Consider the following 21,874-nt stretch of genomic DNA (forward strand, 5'->3'; position numbering starts at 1 on the left):
AGAAGCAAAAAGCTAAGTAAAGACGAGGTGGTCTTGAAACTTGGCGATAGCAAGGCCGTTGCTGCTGAAGCTGTAGGGATAGTCCGCTTAGCTGTTTGTGATCAAGTTAGGATAGAAATGAAAGATTGCTATTATGTACCTAACATCATCAAGAATATCATTTCCATTTCATTGTTGGACAATGTTAGTTTTGAGTTTATGATCAATAAAAAATTTTTATTTGATGAAGAATGGTTCTTCACATCTGCTAGGCAAACTTCATAATAGTCTTTATATTCTCCAACAACATGATTTCGTCATAACTACTCAAAACAAATGTATATTGTAAAATCAAGGAAATGCACAGATTTGGCATTCAAGGCTAGGTCACATCTCTCAAGATAGAATTAAAAGGTTGGTAGACTCAAAAAGTCTAGAGATAGATGATTTGGATTACCTACCAGTCTGCGAGTTTTGTCTGAAACGGATGATGACCAAGAAGCCTTTTGTAGGATAAAGAATGCTTGCTAGCGGTCTGTTGGATTTGATCCATTCAGACGTTTATGGCCCCTGAATAAAGAAGCCAAAGGTAGATTTTCCTACTTCATAACCTTTACCGATGATCGCTCATAGTATGGTTATGTTTACCTAATGAGGTACAAGTTTGAGACCTTTGAAAGGTTTAAAGAGTTCAGACTTGAAGTTGAAAACCAAACTAGTCGCAAAATTGAAACCCTTCGGTTGGATCGAGGTGGTGAGTATTAAGGAGGGAATTCTTAGATTACCTAAAAAAGAATAGAATTCTCTCAGTGAACTCCTCCTAGAACGCCACAACTTAACGGTGTCTCTGAAAGGAGGAATTGAACCTTATTGGATATGGTTCGATCCATGATGAGTTTTACTGAAATGCCCTTATCCTTGTGGTGATATACTCTTGAGACGACAGCCAAGTTGTTGAACATGGCGCCTTCTAAAGCTGTGGCCCAGAAGAAATATCAGATATGGCACGGCAAGCCTACGTCCTACAAGTACTTGAGAGTGTGGGGTAGCCCTGTATATATCAAGAGACCAGTGGGAGACAAACTGGACTCAAGGTCTAGTTTGTGCTGGTCCGTGGGTTATCCTAAGGAAACTGCATGGTATTATTTCTATAATCCCTCTAAACAAAAGGTTTTTGTCTCGTGAAATGCAGTGTTCTTGGAAAAAGATTTTCCAACGATACCCAACGTGAGGAATTGCTCCTTCAGGAATCCAGTGAGGCAACACCTCAAATGGATGTAGTGACATTATCTGCGCCTATAGTTCCCAATGACAATATTCCTATCCTCCGAAGGTCAACCAGATTGTCCCAACAGCCTGAGATGTATGGATTTTTGGGTTTGACTAGTCAATTACATAATGATCCAAAGACCTATGGAGAAGCGATGTTGGACATCGATTCGGAAATGGGTTGAGGCCATGAAATTCGAGATGGACTCTATGAGTTCAAATAAGGCTCCGACATTAGTAGACCCACCCAAGGGTGTTAAACTGTTGGGTGTAAATGGGTCTACAAATGTAAGCTTGGAGCTGACGGAGAGGTTACTACCTTTAAGGCCAAGCTTACAGGGTATACTCAAAGAACCTAGGGTCGATTTTGAGGAGACATGTTCGCTTGTAGCCATGGCCAAGTCCATTCGGAATATGCTCATCATAGCTGTATGGTATGACTATGAAATATGACAGATGGATGTGAAAACAACTTCCTTAATGGGTTCGTTGAGGAAGACATCTATATAGATCAAACAGTGGGTTTCACATCTGTTGGAGAAGAGCAGAAGGTCCTCCACCTCCAAAAGTCCATCTATGGTCTCAAACAAGCTTCCGGTAGCTGGAATATCCGTTTTGATGAGGTCATAAGGGGTTATGATTTTATCAAGAACGACTTTGACCCTTGTGTATACAAGAAGGTCAGTGGGAGCTCAGTTGCGTTCGTAGTGCTTTATGTGGACGACATCTTGCTCATTGGTAATGATATCAAGATGTTAGGTGACACTAAAGCATGATTGTCCACACAATTCTCCATGAAGGATTTGGGTGAGGCTTCCTACATCCTAGGCATCAACATTATCCGGGATAGATTTAAAAGGATGTTAGGAATGACCCAAACCTTGTATGTTAAGAAAGTCTTGAAGAGATTTAAGATGAAAAACTCCAAACGAGGATTGGTTCCTATGAGGCATAGGGTTAAGATATCCAAGAAGCAGTCTCCTAAAACTGATGAAAAGCTTAGAAAAATGTTTGACATACCTTATGCTTCAGGTGTAGGCAGCATGCAGTATGTTATGCAGTGCACAAGGCCAAATGTCGCTTTTACTTTGAGAGTAACGAGCAGATATCAGGCATGTGCCCGTGAGGCTCACTAGATGCAGTTAAGACCATACTTAAGTACCTGAAAAGGACTAAAGATATGTTCTTGGTTTATGGTGGTGGAGGGTTAATTCTGGAAGGCTACAACGATGCTAGCTTCCAGTCTGATGAGGATGATGCCAAGTCTCAATCAGGGTTTGTATTCAGGCTGAATAGTGGTGTAGTGGCTTGAAAAGTTCCAAGTAGAATACCACAGTGAATTCCACCACTGAAGTTGAGTACATAGCGGCTTCGGAAGCAGTTAAGGAGGCAATTTGGATGAAAAATTATATCCAAGACTAAGTGTAGTGCTTAGCTTTGTTGGGCCAGTGGTTATCTTTTGTGATAACAATAAGGCTATAGCGCAAGTGAAGGAACCTAGATCTCATCACAGATCCAAGCACATTCTTAGATGCTACCATCTGCTTAGAGAGATGGTGGGAAGAGGTGACGTTCGGATGGATCGAGTCACATCAGCAGAAAATATAACAGATCCATTGACCAAACCGGTGTCGCAGATTGCTCATGCTCAACATCATGGAAAGATGGGTTTGAGAATAATGAGTGATTGGCTTTAAGGTCAAGTGGGGGTTTGCTAGAATAGGTGACGAAAAAGCCAATTAGATTGGCCTTTATGTAATTTGTTTTGACAATTTCGGTGTAATTGTAACATTGTTTATGAATAAAGTATTCATTATCTGTTTATTGTATTTGTTGTGCTCACTGATTATATTTATAGGCTTAACATCACAACAAAGCCCACAAATACATTGTACAACCTATGTAGTTGGGCTGCGCATTGGATGGTGGCCATGAAACCAATTTCTGAAGGTTAGGTTTGAAACGTTCCAATTCAAGGACCTCAAAACTGGGAATCGAGTGTTCTATTGAGACTTGAACTAAAATTGCATTTATTAGATGAGTGTCATGTTTCATCGGCGACAGACGTTGGACGTCTATGCAATGTTAGTGGGTAGTTGATAAGGTTGTCAAGCCGATTGAAAAAACTCGCGAGAAGTTGTTATATGGAAGCCTTGTAAGCTTGGTCGGTATGACTAGATCTTCTTGAGCTCCGATAGTACGGGATTAGATCTTGGACTTGAGGAACCATGGCAGTTGCATGCATGTGATGGTTGTCTCTTGGTTTGACGAAAGATGACCGTATCTTGGATGTGGTCATTACAAGTCTTGTTCAGTGCAATCAGAATATGTAGTGAGGACGGTGGGTTTCAAGATAGAATCCGTCACTTGTCAGTATATGATAGTCGAGTCTCCTATGAGCTTTGAGATGGTTCGTGCTATTAGAGTCTGTGGCCACAACGATTGGTTGAGTAGGAAATGATTTTCTACGTCAATCAATAGAACAAACACATCTCGAGTTATCGAGCATAGTATCTATTCTAAGATGGGAACCGGCGCCCAATTCTATGCCCTAAACTTAAATCGGGAGACAGATGATGGAAGGACAGTACACGTATGGTACTCGGGAGCCTAACATATGTTTGGTTTTATTTTTAACTTGTTTTGATGTGTTTTGTGGAGATAGAGAGAGAAAAACAAAGATAAATAAGAATGTGTTAGAGATAGTGTGTATGTTTGAATTTTTTTTTGGAGATAATATAAAATAAGTATGGTATGTTTGATGATTTTTAATAGGAGACAAAAACTACTGTTCATTGTCAAATCATGTCTCTTCTATATACATTTATATATATGTATGAGTGTGTATATAATTTTTTAGTTGTAGGGCTTATAATTAGTGTAGACTTATTTTGACAAAAAATAAATGAAGCATTGTTTCAAAACATCTCAAAACACCATCAAAACTTCTAAAACAAATCAATGCAAACATTGTCCATGTTTTGGGCCATCTCGGAGATGAAGCAAAATTGAAATCAAACATTATGTAAATGTTCACGCTAACTTTCACCTAATCCTAGTGCCATGGACAGTTGCTAGACGGCCACCCATGGTGATGGGAATTTCCGGTTAAGTGGTTAATTAAAAATAAATTAATTAAATTGTATTTAATTAATCATTTTGTTGGACACAAGACCAAGTGTAGCTGAGGGTGAACATAAAAAGTCATACACAAATAACTATGGAATTGGTGGAATTAATTCAAGAAGAAATGAATTCATTTAATTGGATTAAATTAAATCAAGGAAAATATATATAAATGACTGGATCATTTATTTAGAAATCCATTTGATGGATGGCTCAAGAATTAATTAATTGGATTAATCAATTTTTGGGCTTAACACCTTTAAATTAATTAGACTAGTTTATTAGGTTTGGCTTAATTAATTTATTGGATAAATTAATTAGTATTTTGGTTTAGATTTATTTAATTAGATTGAGTGAATCATTGGACTTAGTTGAGTTAAAATTAATTTAATTAATTATTATCCAATGGACTTTGGTTGGGCTTGACTTAATTTGATTAAATCGAACACAGTGCATATTTGAAGTCCAAGCCCATTTGAGGGTGGTTGGAGCAAGTTAAGAAGGAGTAGAAACTCCTCATCATGATGAACATGAAGGAGGAGTTATTTCATCATGGTCGGATGTTATATGTATGTGGTTGTATAGGTTGCCTTGGAGGCAACTTAGTAGTTATTAAATTTTGAATTCAATTGTATGTGATATACAAAACTATACACATATCCAACATAACTGCCACAAAAGCCCAATTTGCTCTCCATTTTCTCTAAAAAATATTCTCTTTTTGTTCTATATTGAATTGGATTCAAATTTGAACACAAACCAATTCAAAAGCAATAAACAATAGTGTTGTGTTTGGAGTTATTTTTCTTCTTGTTCTTTGTTCTATCTAGCAATAGAAAAAGAACTGCACCTTTTTTATTTTGTGGTGTGGAAAACTTAAAAGGAATTATAGTTTGAATTTTTAAGTGAACGGAATGGGAGAACATAAAGGAAACAACGCACGTTGTCGTTTTTCTAAAGAAACAAAAGGTAAAGTTTCATATTATGTTTATATACTTTTTGTTTCATCCTCTAGCCACATATATAGCATGTTTATATGGTTATTATTATGCTTTTGACAAACACCGAATGCCCGAAAATTTCAAAGAGAACACCCCTTTGAACCAGTTTTAAATTTTTTTATTTCACGCTTACATCACATTCCTAGGCCATACCGACTCTTTCATTGAGTACACTGGAACAAGACTTATAATAACCATATCAAAACATTATCATCTCCTACCAGGCCGTAGATACAGTCGTCTCATATATGAGATTGCATGGATCCTCAAGTTTGAGGACTAAATCCCATACTATTGAAGCTGAGGAGTTTAAGCCATACTGACCAAGCCTCATGGACTTCCATATGACGACTACCCGCGAGTTAGTGCTGTCGGTTTGACAAACCTTTGTCAACCACCCACTAAAATTGCATAGACATCATACGCTTGTCGCCTATGAAACACAACACCCATCTTGTGAACGCAATATTTACTGTAAGTCTCAATAGAACCCTCGATGCCTGTTCTCGGGGCTCTCGACTTGGAATATTTCAGAACCAACCTTTGAAAGTTGGTTTCGTAGTTGACATCAAATGCGCAACCCAACTTCATTGGTCGATTAGTGATCTATGGGCATTTTGTAATGTATGAAAATTACATGAGTAAGAACAACAAAGTTAGGCCAAATTAATACTTACTCGTATTCATTTAATTCAATATTACAAAATAAAAGGAAATTGCTTAAATAGATTATAAAATAGCTAATCTAATTGGCTTTCTGGTCACCTATTCTAACAATCTTCCACTTGACCTAAAGCTAATCACCCATCTTCCTTAGTCCCATCCTATCTAGATGTTGAGTATGGGTAATCTGTGAAACAGGATTGGTCAGCGGTTCTACCGTATTTTCTACGATGTGTCCACTCCCACATCACCTTTGCCCACCATCTCTCACAGTAGATGGTAGCATCTAAGAATGTGCTTGGATTTGTCGCTTGCGCTATTGCATCACTATTATCACAAAAGATAACTATGGGTCGACAATGCTAGGTACTACACCCAACTCTGGGATGTAGTTTTTCATCCAAACCGTTTCCTTAGCAGCTTTCGAAGCTTCTATGTATTCAGCCTGAACTGGAATCAGCAGTGGTATCCTGCTTGGAACTCTTCCATGCTACCACTCCACCATTTAGCTTGAATACAAAACTAGATTGAGACGTTGCATCGTCTACATCAGACTGGAAGCTAGCATCGCTATACCTTTCCAGTACCAACTCTCCACCACTGTACACTAAGAACATCTCTTGAGTCCTTCTCAAGTATTTAAGGATGGTTTTGACTACAGTCTAGTGTGCTCACCAGCACATGCCTGATACCTTCTCGTGACACCCAGAGCAAATGCAATATCGAGCCTTGTGCATTAGACATCATATTGTATGTTGCCTACGGCAGAGGCATAGGGGATGCCACACATCTTTCTATTTTGCTCATCAGTCTTAGGAGACTGAGTCTTGGAAAGCATAACGCCGTGTCTCATAGGAAGGACCCTCATTTTGATTTTTTCATCTTGAACCTTTTCAAAACTTTCTCGATATACAAGGCTTGGGTCATTCCTAATATCCTTCTAAATCTATCTCTGTAGATCTTGATGCCAATGATATAGGAAACATCACCCAAATCCTTCATGGAGAATTGTATAGAAAGCCATATTTTGTGTCACCCAACATCTTGGCATCATTCCCAATGAGCAAGATATTGTCTATATAAAGAACGAGGAATACAATTAAGCTCCCACTGACCTTCTTGTATATACAAGGGTCAAACTCATTCTTGAAAAAATCATAACACTTTTTTTGACTTCATCAAAACGAATATTCCAACTATGGAAAGCCTGTTTCAGTCCATAAATGGACCTGTGCAGACGAAAAACCTTTTGCTCTTCTCCTATGGATATGAAATCCATCAGTTGATCCATATAGTTCTCTTCCTCAATGAACTTGTTAAGGAATGTTGTTTTCACATCCATCTGCCATATCTCATAGTCATAATATGTAGATATGACAAGCAAAATCCAAATGGATTCGGCCATTGCTACAGGTGAATAAGTTCCCTCAAAGTCCACACCGGGTCTCTGAGTATAACCCTTCGCCACTAGCCTGGCCTTGAAGGTACTCACCTCTCCATCATCTCCAAGCTTTCACTTGTAAACCCATTTACACCTAGTGGGCTTGAAGCCCTTGGGTGGGTCTACTAAGGTCCATACCTTGTAGGAACTCATGGAGTTCATCTAGGATGCCATGGCCTCAAGCCACTTTCCCGATTCATGTCAGACATTGACTCTTCGTAAGTTTTTGGATCATCATCTAACTAACCAGTCACCAGTAAATAGTATCTCTCAAGTAGCTGAGATACTCTGGTTGGCCTACGAAGAATTGAAATATTTTCACTTGAACCACAGGCACGGAAGATGATTCTACTGCTGCTTGAGGCTTTGCTTCAATTGACTCCTCAAGAAGCAACTCGCCACGTCAGGTATCCGATGGAAAACCCTTTTCCAGGAACACTGAATTTGTCAAAATAAATATCCCGCAGTTTCCTTTGGATATCTGATGAACCTACACAAATTAGATCTCGAATCTAGTTTGTCTCCCACTAGCCTCTTGACTTACGTGAAATTTACCCGTACCCTAAGGTAATTGTAGGAAGCAGGCTTGCCATGCCATATTTCATTTAGTGTCTTTGCTACAATGTTAGATGCTGCCATGTTCAATAACTTGGTTGCCGTCTCAGTAGCATAACCAAAAGAGGATAGTGGCAACTTAGTGAGGCTCATCATAAACTGAACCATGTCCAAAAGGGTTCGATTTCTCCTTACAGAAATGCCGTTAAACTGTGGCATTCCAGGAGGAGTCCAATGAGAGAGAATCTCATTCTCTTTTGGATAGTTGAAGAACTCTCAACTCAAGTTTTCACCACCTCGATTCGATCGAAAGGCTTTGATCTTGCAGCCAGTTTGGTTCTCTGAAGTCTGAATTCTTTTAACTTTTTAAAGGCCTCAGACTTGCACTTAATCAAGTAAACATAACCATATTGTGATCATCGGTAAAAGTTATGAAGTATGTGAACCCACCACCTCTGGCTTGAGTGTTAAATAGGACGCATACATCTGAATGGATCAAATCGAATAGATCACGGGCAAGCTTACTTTATCCTACTAAGGGCTTCTTGGTCATTTTTTCTTTTAGACAAGACTCGCAAGCTGGCAGGTTGTCCAAGTCGCCTATTTCTAGACTCTTTGAGTCCACCAATTTCCTTATTCTATCTTAACAAATGTGACCAAGCTTTGTATGCTAGATCTGTGAGTTTTCTTAATTATCTGACTTGCATTTTTTTTAACAGTCATAATCGTATTATACTGTGGGACAATATAAAGGCCATTTATTAGTTTCAACAAGTGTAAAGAACCATTCTTCAATAGATAAAAGTAGTTTTGAATGATTGAACTCATAACCTTCTTTGTCCAAAACATGAATAGAAATGATGCTCTTAATCATGCTAGGTACATAATAATATTCCTTCAAATCAATCCTAACATGTGTTCGAATAAGTAACCTGAAATCCAACTAGATTGGCATTCTGGTAATCCATTCTGAAAATAACTCGGCTCCATGTAATATTATTCAGTGAATAAAATGAGTATTCTCTACTATATTTCATTTGTTGTGCTCATTACACATATGTTTGCATTTCTTTCAACATCACAACAAATTCCATAGACCACTTTGACAACCGTGCAACAATCGGATTGTGCATTGGATGGCGGTCATGAAACGAACTGCTAAAGGTTGGTTCTGAAATATTCCGAGTCGAGTACCTCAAAAATGGGCATTAAGTGTCCTACGGAGACTTTTATTAAGTGTCGCATTCATTTGATGAATTTCATGTTTAATCGGAGATAGACGTGGGTCGTCTATGCAATCTTAGTGGGTCGAATGGCTAGGTGTCAAATTGACTGAACTGACTCGCGGGGATCGCCATATGCAAGTACTGAAAGTTTGGTCGGTATGACTCGAATTCCCGAATCCTATAGTACGGGTGTAATCCTCAGACTTGAAGAATCACGGCAGTCATGCGCATGCGATGACTGTGTCTTGGATTTGTGCAAGAGGTGATCATGTCTCGGACATGGTCATCATAAGCCTTTTCCAGTGAAGTTAAAGCATGTTGCAAGGACAGTGAGTTTTAAGAACAGGATCTGTCCCCTATTATAACGTGACAAAGGTATTTCCTATGCACTTGGAGATGCGTTTACGCTCTATAAACCTATGGCCACAGTCATTGGTCGAATAAGAAAAAAGAGGTTCCTGTGTGGAGCAATTTGACGTAACGTGATCTCAAGTACTAAGCATAGACGCCTAGTCTATGATGTGAGCTGACACCCAATTCCATGCCCTAGACTAAGACCGAGAGATGGTAGACGGAAGGACCATATCCGTATGGACTCAAGAGCCTAAAAGTTCAAATGGATATATCGCCAAGTCTCTAGTGCCATGGACTATACGGCCACCCATGGTGATAGGCTTTCTTGGTCAAGGATTGATCGAGAATTATTAATTAATAATAGCATTTGATACTTGCCCAAGTCTAGTTGAAGGCGAACTTAAAGAATCAAACACAAATGACCGAGAAGGGACGAGGAATTAATCGAAAATTAATTCCATAAGTAATTGGATTACTTATTAATGAGAGGGATCAATTGGATGGAGGAGCCCAAGAATAAATTAATAGGATTAATTTATATTGTGCATTCCCTTATTATTTAATAAGTTGGACTTATTAATTAATAAGAACTTATTTGGCTCATATATTTAATTGTATTAAATATATGATGGGCTTAATTAGGTAGATTTTAATTAAATTAAATTTAATCAAAATTAATTGGGCTTTGTATTTTATTTTTAATGAAATCGGCCAAGCACCCCAAAAATTAAGCTTGTTGCAAAATACAAGGAAAGGAAATTATTGACCAACAATTACCACTTTTGAAAAGTGCCATGTTAGTCATCCTTTATTTGGAATAAATGATTTATCACCTTATGAATTATAGAATGAACCTAGACACTTTCTATCACATCCATACAAGGTATATATATATATATATATATATATATATTTCTATAACTAGAAGCATTTGTTGGAAGAAAAAAACACAACTCATTCTTGGAGAGCTTTTCTCATGTACACTTTCTAGCATTTGCTTGCTCTTGTTCTTCATCTCTTCTTGCAAAGATATTTCTCTTGTACTTCATACACTTCTTCTGACAGAAATAAGATGTCTTGGATAATTAGTATCTTTGTACATCTAATTTTTCTGTAAAATCTTTGTATACAAATTCTCAGAACTTCAAGTAAGTTTTCTTACACTCATAATTGTCTTTAATTTCTGCTTCATTGAATATCCTTGTTATAATTTTTATAATCTTTATATAATTTATTGTTTTATATAATTGATTGTCATATTCATTCTTTTAGATCTTTATATTTTCTTATGACGTGGTTGAGGTTTTTTTGCTAAAGGAATAAATCGGGAATTTTACCTCGGCACAATTGCACACCAGGTGAATTGCAATTTCCGCAACAAAGGTGTTGTTTTCATGAGAGATGGGTCTAATAAATGAATAGTCCCCCTTTAAAAAAATAATATTTTAGTATTTATAGTAGTGTTGGAAATTATATGGTGTGGTGGGTTGTAAATGTTTAGTGTATGCCTTCTACAGAACAAATTACATTTTTGCCCTCACAAGTTAATAATTTTTACCAATGTATATCATACAGCCCCCACTCTCGAATAGAATATGCACACCCGGTGTAATATTTTATCCGAGAGTAAACACTTTTATGAATTTTCTGAATTTAGTTAACACATGGGAGTGGATGGGTGGGTAGTCGTTTATTATTTTCTATTCATTGGGGTGTGCGAATACGCTTGGCCAACAGTGTCTGGTGGCTCGAGCTAGTGCCTGGCTGAGCCCGCGGTGCAGGGGTGCTTGTGGTGGAGCAGGGGGCGTGGCGTCCCCCCTGCAGCAAGCTCGAGGGGGGGCACCCCCTTCTTCAGCTCGAGGCATGGCCGCGCCTCGAGCTTGGGGGGGGGGGGGGGGGGGGCGGCCCCCCTGCGGCCAACTCGAGGCCGACCCTTGAGCTGGGGCGTGCAGCCCCGTTCTCCAGTTCGAGGTCGCGCCTCGAGCTGGGGGTGGCCAGCTCGAGGGGGCGCACCCCTTCTTCAGCTCGAGGCGCAGGGGGGTGCCCCCTTCCCGGCTCGAGGCGGGCTCGGCCGTGCAGTCCCAGTTGGGCTTGGCTCGAGGCGCCCCCTCGCACCCACATCGAGCCTTTGGCTTGAATCCTCAAGTGTTGGGAGGAGGTGATTATTTTTGCGTCCCATGGGTTTCGAACCCGGGTCAAAAGTACGAAAAGTGAGAACTCCAACCACTACACCATCAAATATTTCTTAATAATATTTGCTCTCCTTCTCTATTAGTAGAGGTTGTTCAGAATTTATTTATCTTTTGCGCTGAATTCTTTCATTTGTTTTGAAAAATTCGACGTCATCTTCAAGAGATGAGATTTTTCGTAAACAATTCTCATATTTGATGACGGAGCCTCCCAAGACCTTGGAGAAGGTGAGGCGGCGCAAATTTTTTTTTCTAAGGACGTTGCCTCTTGGGGTGACTTTTTCACCATCCATTAGGTTGAAAATCTTAGTAGGTGACTCGATAGTATTCTATATTCGTAAATGTAGTCACTACACTTACTAAGTTATTGTTTTGTTCTCTTACGATTTATATTCGTCGGATGTTGCCTGAAGGGATGTTTTTGCTCATGCCCCGGAGTTAGGTTTTTACCAACTTCGGAAGGGGGGGCAAAATTTTTTGAGTCCAACATTTTTATGTGGGGACATTGCCTCAAAGATTTGGTAATGGGATGTTGCCTCAAAGGATACTTCATGTCCCGGAGTCGGTCTTTTACCAACTTCAAAGGGATGTAAAGTTTCCGGAGCGACATTATTGACGAGGATCTCAATGAAAGTTCCGCTTAGGGGGGTCCTGGGGCAATAGCGACTTTTGTCTATATGACAATGACGATTTTTGTCTCAAGGGTCCTCGTGAAACTTCAAGGATCTCTACATATAAATTCGTCTCGTTTTTTGGGACTATGATAAGAAAACTAACTCTATTACTCAAAATTCAAAGTATAATATTTTTGAAGAAATCAAAAGAGGAGAAAGATATGCCGATGTTCAAGAGGAATCTCCCCATTGAGGGGTACTTGCTCATGAGTTAGGGGGGTTACCTCTTGGGGTGGTGACTATTTACGAGGCGAGTCTTGTTCCGCCAAAGCTCGAGACCTGGTTTGCATACTCAGTGTCGAGATAAAAGTTCCCACAAACGGCGCCAATGATGTGGTCGAGGTTTTTTTGCTAAAGGAATAAATCGGGAATTTTACCACGACACAATTGCGCACCAGGTGAATTGCAATTTCCGCAAAAAAGGTGTTGTTTTCATGAGAGATGGGTCTAATCAATGAATAGTCCCCTTTAAAAAATTAATATTTTAGTATTTATAGTAGTGTTGGAAATTATATGGTGTGGTGGGTTGTAAATGTTTAGTGTATGCCTTCTATACAACAAATTACATTTTTACCCTTACAAGTTAATAATTTTTACCAATGTATATCACCTTACATGGTTTCAAATATGGTTGTTATATTTAAATTATTCTTGGTTTGTGATATCCTGGTAGTAAATGGTATTAGAGCCAAATTTATCCAAAATTTATGAAAGAAATGATGCAGATAGTTATTCTTGACAAGAAAAATTTATTTCAGGATTACCAAAATCTTTTGCAGAAAAAGTTCGTGAAAAAATTAAAAAAAAATACAAAAATATTGCATCCCTTTCTTATTGAGAAATTATTAATCATGTTAATTTAGTAGGATTATGATGTATATTAGTAAAAAAATATTAATTTCTGAGGGTAAAAATGTAATTTTTATAGGTATGAGGCACACCTTAAGCAAATGCAACTCACCACACCATATAATTTCCCATACCACTATAAATACCAAAATACTAATTTTTTAATCCAAGTCACTATTCATTGACAAGACCCCTCATTCTTGAAAAAGAGACATTTTGCGGAATTATATTTCGCCTGGTGTAAAATTCCGTCGTGGTAAAATCCCGATTTATTTCCTAGCAAAAAAACCTCGGCCACATCAGATTACAATTATGCAATGATTTTACTTCAAAAGCCCAATTAAAGAAATAAAATCTTACTACTAGAAAAGAATTAGGAAGTTGGTGTGAACAATTTGGATTTCAAAAAATAAGGTCACCGTCATCATCATCAAAGCCAAAACACTATAACAATCATAGACATAGATTATCAAAGAAAGCTTCTTTTAAATTCCCCACTAAAACCTCTCCTAAACCTAGTTTCCCAAGAAAAAATTTCGCAAAGAAAAAATATTCTAGTATTCCTAATTCCATTATATGTCATAAATGTCAAAAACCAGGTCATTATGCTAGTAGTTGTAGAATGCGAAAGAAAATTCATGAATTACGTCTAGGAGAAGAGTTAACAAATCAATTATTAAGAATCCTAGATGAAGAAGATTTAAAAATATTTGAAATTGAAAATTCTAGCTTAGAAGAACAACTAGATCAAATTCATACAGATGAAGGATATTCCTCCTTAGAAGAAGAATCCCAAAACTCTAATTCAGATAATAATAATGAATGTACCAGTTGTTCACCAGAATTATTTCTTTGTAATAAACAAATAGCCACCTTAACTAACCAATTTTTCCTAATCTTAGATCTTATTGATAAAATCCAAAACCCTAAAGATAAAGAAATTTACCTCCATAAACTTCAAGAATTAATTTCAAATGAAAATCCTCAAAACATAAAACCCCCTCCTAAAACAGATTTCTCAGAAATTATGAATATGTTTGATTCTTCTAATTCTAAAGTTTCAATATATAATCTAAAACATGAAGTTAGACAATTAAAAAAGGAAGTTAAAACTTTAAAAGAAAACCATGATCAATTACAACAGGAAATTTTAATCATAAAACTTCAAAATCAAATTTTCAAAGAAAATTCTAACAAAATATCCCCATTTAAAGTCTCTGAAGAAGAAGAAGCGTTCGTTAATGCCATATCTAGAATTTCTTATAAAAAATGGTATGTAAAAAATTAATCTAGTTATTGAAGATTTTAAATTAAATGCCATAGCTTTATTGGATTTAGGAGCAGACATGAATTGTATTCAAGAAGGGTTAATCCCCACTAAATATTTTAAAAAAACTAAAGAAAAACTCTCAGCTGCTAATTATGCTAGTCTCAAAATTAATTTCAAACTTTCAAAAGCTCATGTGTGTAATAATGGAATTTGTTTTAAAACTAGTTTTGTGCTAGTCAAAGATCTTAATACTCCAATAATTTTAGAAAATCCTTTTCTCCAAATGCTTTACCTAATTAATGTAAGTTCTGAAGGGATTAGGACTAAAGTAATGGGAAAAGATATCTTATTTCAATTTCAATTCCCTGTAACCCAAAGAGATATTAAAGTAGTTCAAGATACTTTTATATTCCAAGAAATTAGTAATAAAGAAAAACAAATTCTCTTTTTAAAAGATGAAATTTCTCATAAAAAAATAGAAGAACAAATTTCTGCACCTTTCACTCAAAAGAAAATTCTTGAATTTCAAAATCAAGTTCAAAAACAAGTTTGTTCGGAACTACCAAATGCATTTTGGGAAAGAAAAAAACATGTTATCAATCTTCCATATGAAACAAATTTTGATGAAAGACAAATTCCTACTAAAGCTAGGCCAATACAGATGAATCAAGAATTACTAAAATATTGCAAAAAAAAAAAAAAGAAAACTCAAGATCTTCTTAATAAAAAAATGATTCTCCCTTCAAAGTCTCCTTGGTCTTGTTCAGCTTTTTATGTCCAGAAAAATGCAGAATTAGAAAGAGGGACACCCAGATAAGTTATAAATTACAAATATTTAAATAACGCATTAAGATGGATTAGGTATTCCATACCTAATAAAAGAGATCTTCTTAAAAGACTTTATAATGCAAAAATATTTTCTAAATTTGACATGAAATTAGGATTCTGGCAAATTCAAATTGATGAAAAAGATAGATATAAAACAACTTTCACTCTCCCTTTTGGCCATTTTGAGTGGAATGTTATGCCATTTGGTTTAAAAAAATGCTCCATCAGAATTTCAAAAAATTATGAATGATATTTTCACTCCATATACTTCTTTCACTATTGTTTATATTGATGATGTTTTAGTCTTCAGTGAAAACATAGAAAAACACTAGAAACATTTACAAATATTTCTTAAACTCATTAAAGATAATGGCTTAGTTGTATCATCCCCCAAAATAAAACTCTTCCAAACTAATATTAGATTTTTAGGACATCAAATTCATCAGGAAACTATTGTCACAGTTCAAAGATCTCTAACTTTTGTAGAAAATTTTCCAGACCAAATTTTAGACAAAACTCAACTACAAAAATTTTTAGGAAGCTTAAATTATGTTTCAAAATTTTATCCAAATCTTAGACAAATATGTAAACCATTATATGAAAGACTAAAAACTCCACCACCACCTTGGACCCAAATTCATACAGATCTAGTGAAAAAATTAAAAATAGAAATTAAAAAAATTCCTTGTCTTAGTATATGCCATCCAAGTGCACCAAAAATTGTACAAATAGATGCATCCGAATTAGGATATGGAGGTATCCTTAGCCAAATTATTAATAATAAAGAAATAATAATAAGATATTATTCTGGAGTCTGGAAAACTACAGCTCAGAAAAATTATCCTACAATAATAAAGAAAATATTATCTATTGTATTGTGTATTTCTAAATTCCAAGATGATTTGTTAAATAAAAAATTTCTCTTAAAAATTGATTATAGAGCTGCAAAAGATGTACTTACAAAAGATGTTAAAAATTTAGTTTCAAAACAAATTTTTACAAGATGGCAAACTTTATTATCTGTATTTGATTTTGATATTGAATATATTAAAGGAGCTCACAATCACATTCCTAACTATTTGACAAGAGAGTTCTTGCAGGGATGTTGAAATCAAGTGAAGATTCAAAGCTAAAGAATTTAGCAAAAACAACAACCCAAATTCTCAAATTAGAATACCCTTCTCTAACGCCAGAGAACACCCAATTAAGACCCCAAAATCTTCAAATTTCAAAGCCACAAATTCCACAAAATCGAAAACCATTACGGGTTGTACCCCCATCTCTCCAATCAAAAACACAAAGTCTTACCCAAACAACCCCAAGAACACCATCATTATGACAAACTCCCATTCAAATTGTCAACAGATTTACCCCGTTGGGAAAATCAATTCCTCTTGCCCCTTCCAAACTTACTCAAACCTATAAAGACATAGCAGGTACTTCTACTGCTAGGCCTACCAGTTCCCAATCCAATTCACCAATTTTCCCATATTTTGAGAAAATAAATTTCCACCTCGATTGTGTAATTGAGGATGGGTGGATAAATGAACAAACCCAAGATAATCCTGTTTTGATGGCGATAATGGTTCTTGATGAAAATCACAACAGGATTTATGAAGATCCTCAAAAAACCCAACAATTTTTTGAAGACATTCTTGTCTCTACCAAATCAATTTTCATTCAAAATATGCCTCCCAAAGGAGCCCCAGCCAACTCTTCACAAATTGGCTATAGGAAAATTTTCATAAATTCCATTCTTTCTTTGTCCGATTGGGGAAAAAGTCCCTATGAGCCCAAAAATATACCAAATAAAAAATATCCTTTGTTATCCAATTGGGACTATATCAAAGCCTTCAACATTTCCTTCTTAAGCAAAATGAAAAAAATACCATGTCCTTTTATTTTCTTTTTGGCACCAAAATTTCTCCCGAGAAAATTCCAAACTGGTTCGTCATATGGTGGTACTATTTTGGTCTGGAACCACATATTCTTCCTAAACCAGTCTTAGGATGCATTCAAATTCTTTACAGAAAATCTCAAAATCAGTATGTTTCCAAGAAAACATCTCCCCAATTTTCTCAAATTCTATATCCAATTTAATCTGACTTGAATTCTGAAAATTGAACCCCAATTCAAGCCCATCCAAATTGATGAAGATACAATCATATTTTCCTTGGGGAAAAAATGCTGTGTAAAATGGGGGGACAAAATGAATACGGAAACATTTGACCGAGCAGCAATATTGGAGTGGTTCAAGCAAAATTCTACAATGTGCAAAATATCAACAATTTTTGGCAAAGAATTCAATTCAGAGCAAGAACAATTTTTATTAAGGAAAAACAATTTGTCCTCAAGAATTGCCAAAGCAACAACCACTGAAGAAATTCAGAAAATTCTTGAAGAGATTCAAAGTGAGAAAGAAGATTCACCATCGCCAATTCATCTCGGAGATGAAAATGAAGATGATTGTTTCGGCATTTTTAGTCCAATTCCATAAAAGTTTAGTTTGATGTAAAAAATTTTATTGTTGTAACAAATTTCATTATTGTAACAAATTCATATTGAAAATGATGTAATCATGATGTATTCAAAAAGAAAATCAAAAATCCAAAAATTCATTTTAGTTTTGTCAGACAACTTGCTGCATTATGGAGGTATGATAGACAACCACAATCAGCAATAATTCAAATCCATGATGAAGGCCAAGCATTTCTATAAATAGAAGCATTTGTTGGAAGAAAAAATCACAACTCATTCTTGGAGAGCTTTTCTCATATACATTCTCTAGCATTTGCTTGCTTCTTTCAAGTTCTTTCTCTTGTTCTTCATCTCTTCTTCCAAAGATATTTCTCTTGTACTTCATTCATGTCACTTATTCGCTTTTGTATTGGTCCACATCATCTGCTATGGCTATTGTGGATTAGTTAGATTTTGGTGGTTCTGTTATTTAAAGCATTCGTTTTCTTCCTCTGTTTTTCACTCTGTAACAATATTCTGGTGAATTAGAAGAAATCATGGTTGTTTCAATTTTTCTCTCTCAATCAATTGTGTTTTTCATTTGGTATTTTCACATGGTATCAGAGCCTTCTCCTTGAAGGTCTCCAGATACACTTCTCTATTATCTAATACACAACATAGATACACAGTTGACGGTGATTCGAAATGGAGGAGGATCAGTACCAGAAGGATGTTCTGTATCTTCATCCTTCGGATAATTCCAGCTTTGTGCTGGCGTCTACAACTTCAATTGGTTCCAACTACCTAACTTGGAGTAGAGTTATGTATGCAAGATGAAGCTCGCCTTCATAGATGGATTGTTTCCTAAGCCACCAGCAAGTTCTGCTCTATTTGAACAGTGGAGAAGAGCGGATCTCATGGTAACGTCATGGCTCTGGAGCTCGATTTTGAAAGACATCGTGGAAGCTTTCATGTATGTAAGTTCTTCGAAAGAACTATGGCTAGAAATTCAAACTAGATTTGGACGGAGCAATGCTCCAATGATCTATCAAATACAGCGCGAGATCTCGTCTATCTCGCAAGGTGACATGACTTTGACCTCTTACCTAATGAAAATACAAAAGTTGTGGAACGAATTGTTCTGTTTGTCTCCTTCTGCGAAATGCACTTGTGGAGGCTGTAACTATGGCATCAACAAGGACATAGGAGAGATGTACTTGTCGATGCAGCTGATGCAATTTCTCATGGGACTCCATGAGTGTTTTGACAAAGAAAAGAGCCAGGTACTGATGTTAGACCCATTGCTAGATCTGGAAAAGGCTTTTTCAATGATTTTTGTTGTTGAGCAGCAAAGGAACGTGCAAGTTCATCTTCCAGACAACACTAATAGTTCTGCTTACCAGGTTACTTGGAGAGAAAACATAAAGGAAGGGATACATAAACAAATACAGAAACGGAAACCGTTTGTGGACAAACTATCCATGGTGTGTACGCATTGTCATAAAACAGGACATTTGCGTGATACATGCTTTCAATTGCATGGAACTCCAAAGTGGTTCAAAACATTGAATGATAAGAATAGGCATCCTGGGGGTAGCTTCAATTTTTTTGGAAATTTGGAGGCTAGAGCAGTGAATAATATGGAAAATCTAGCTTCAAACAATGAGAAGAGGTCTGATATAGCAGACTTGGTGGCTGAACTATTGAAAATGATCAAGCAAAAGGAAGAACCTTCATATCCTATTTCTCACTTCGCGAATTATGTACAATATTAAGAACAATTCGCAAGTAACACTCTTGAGCCTTCTGTATTGAGTATTAGTGACTGGATAATTGACTCAGGAGCTACAAACCATGTATGCACATCCTTATCTTGTTTTGAATCTTATTCCATTCCATCATATACACATTTTGTTCATTTACCCGATGGAACTAAGAAGACAGTCTCTTACATTGGAGTTGTGAGAATCACATATAAGCTCTCCCTCACTTCTATATTTTTTATTCCAGACTTCAAAGTGAACCTTCTTTCAGTCAGTCAACTGTGTTGTAGTAGTGCTTACTCGTGTCTGTTCAATCAATCCAACTGCCTCTTGCAGGACTAGGTGACTAGGAAGGTGGTGGCAAGAGGAATCTTGATGAGAAAGTTTTACATACTAAAATCTACTATTTTTGCTCCTTCACTCAATGTTGTTGCCTTTGTGCCTAACTCTTGTAGTGCTATAACTGATTGCAATGATTTCTTGTGGCATAGAAGGCTTGGTCATGCCTCTATGATGGCTATCAAGCAGATCCCTGAATGTAATATCTCAAAGGATTCATTAGATATGCATTGTGATATATGCCCAAAGGCTAAGTAATCAAGACTTACTTTCAAACCAAGTGATTCTCAATCTCTTACACCTTTTGGTTTGGTTCACTTAGACTTTTGGGGGCCACACAAAACACCTAGCCTATCAGGCTGCAGCTATATACTCACAATTCTAGACGATTTTAGCAGAACTTTGTGGACATATCTTATTAAACATAAGGAACAAGTTGCTACAACCCTCTCCACCTTCGCAGCTATGGTTGAAAGACAATTTGAAACTAAAATAAAAGTGTTACGCTCAGATAATGGCTCAGAGTTTATCAACTAGAACTGTCAAAATTTCTGTCAAAACCATGGCATAATTCACAAAACTTCATGTACATACACCCCTCAACAAAATGGGAGAGTAGAAAGGAAACATAGGCACTTACTCAATGTTGCACGAGCACTCTTGTTTCGAACCTCCCTTCCCCTTAAATTTTGGGGGGATTGCATTCTAGCTGCCACTTACATCATTAACAGAACACCTACTCAAACTTTAGGATGGAACACTCCTTTTCAAAGGTTATTTGGCTATGCTCCTACCTATTCATATCTTAAGACATACAGTTGCCTATGTTTTGCTACAAACTTAAGTCCTCACAAAACTAAGTTCCATAGGAGAGCCCATAAGTGTTTTTTTTTGGGTTATTCCATAACGCAAAAATGTTATAGAGTGTATGACTTGGAAGACCACACCCTCTTTACCTCTAGGGATGTGATCTTCCATGAATAGATATTTGACAGCAACTCTAAGGATACTCTTGACTGCCCCCTTCCTACAGTCACTGCAAGCACTGATAATATCACCTTGACGTCATCTAGTTCCTCACCAGTTGACTCTGTTTCACTACATGACACCAGCTCTCAAGTATCTCCTATGCATTTGCCTGCAGAAATTACATCTCCTACAATGTTACCTCCTCATAGGTCTACTAGACTGAGTCAAAAACCTCAGTGGCCTAATGATTCTGTGTGTTAACACAACTCTTCTGTCTTGCGTTCTGCTTTTCCTGCATACAATTCCTTCGTAGCTTCTCTGTCAATTGTGCAGGAGCCATGTTCTTTTTCAAAAGCAGCTCAATTTCCCGAATGGAGGGACGCGATGGATGCAGAGATTCAAGCTCTGGGAAGAAATCACACTTGGACTCTAACACCCCTTCCACCTGGAAAGCGAGCAGTTGGTAGTAAGTGGGTGTTCAAGACGAAATTGCAAGCAGATGGGATTGAACGACATAAAGCTCGCCTCACTACCAAAGGGTATAATCAAGTCGAAGGTGCCGACTTCACTGAGAGTTTTTCCCCAGTGGCGAAGGCTGGGTACGACATTTCCTCGCTCTTGCTGCAGCAAAAGGTTGGGTGATTCAGCAGCTAGATATGAATAACGCGTTCCTCCACGGGTATTCTGATGAGGACATCTACATGCTCCTTCCTGCTGGTTATAATGTGGATTTGGGACTGGTGTGCAAGCTAGAGAGGTCCTTGTACAAGTTGAAGCAAGCTTCGCCAATGGAACGTCGAGTTGACATTGAAGCTACAACAATTTGGTTTTACTCAGTGTGCACACGATCATTGCTTATTTTTGCTTCACACTGAACATGGGTTGATTTCCCTCTTGGTATACGTAGACAACATTCTCCTTG

The 21,874-nt window shown here is 37.0% G+C and overlaps 1 pseudogene; it reads left to right on the forward strand.

The window, feature by feature from the left end:
* Positions 1-2,255: 2,255 nt before the first annotated feature.
* On the forward strand, positions 2,256-2,945 carry LOC148788118 (secreted RxLR effector protein 161 pseudogene; annotated as a pseudogene).
* Positions 2,946-21,874: the final 18,929 nt, after the last annotated feature.

The sequence above is a fragment of the Sesamum indicum genome, linkage group LG5, assembly GCF_026168435.1.
Source record: "Sesamum indicum cultivar Baizhima isolate 11 linkage group LG5, ASM2616843v1, whole genome shotgun sequence".
In the NCBI taxonomy this organism is placed as follows: Eukaryota; Viridiplantae; Streptophyta; class Magnoliopsida; order Lamiales; family Pedaliaceae; genus Sesamum; species Sesamum indicum.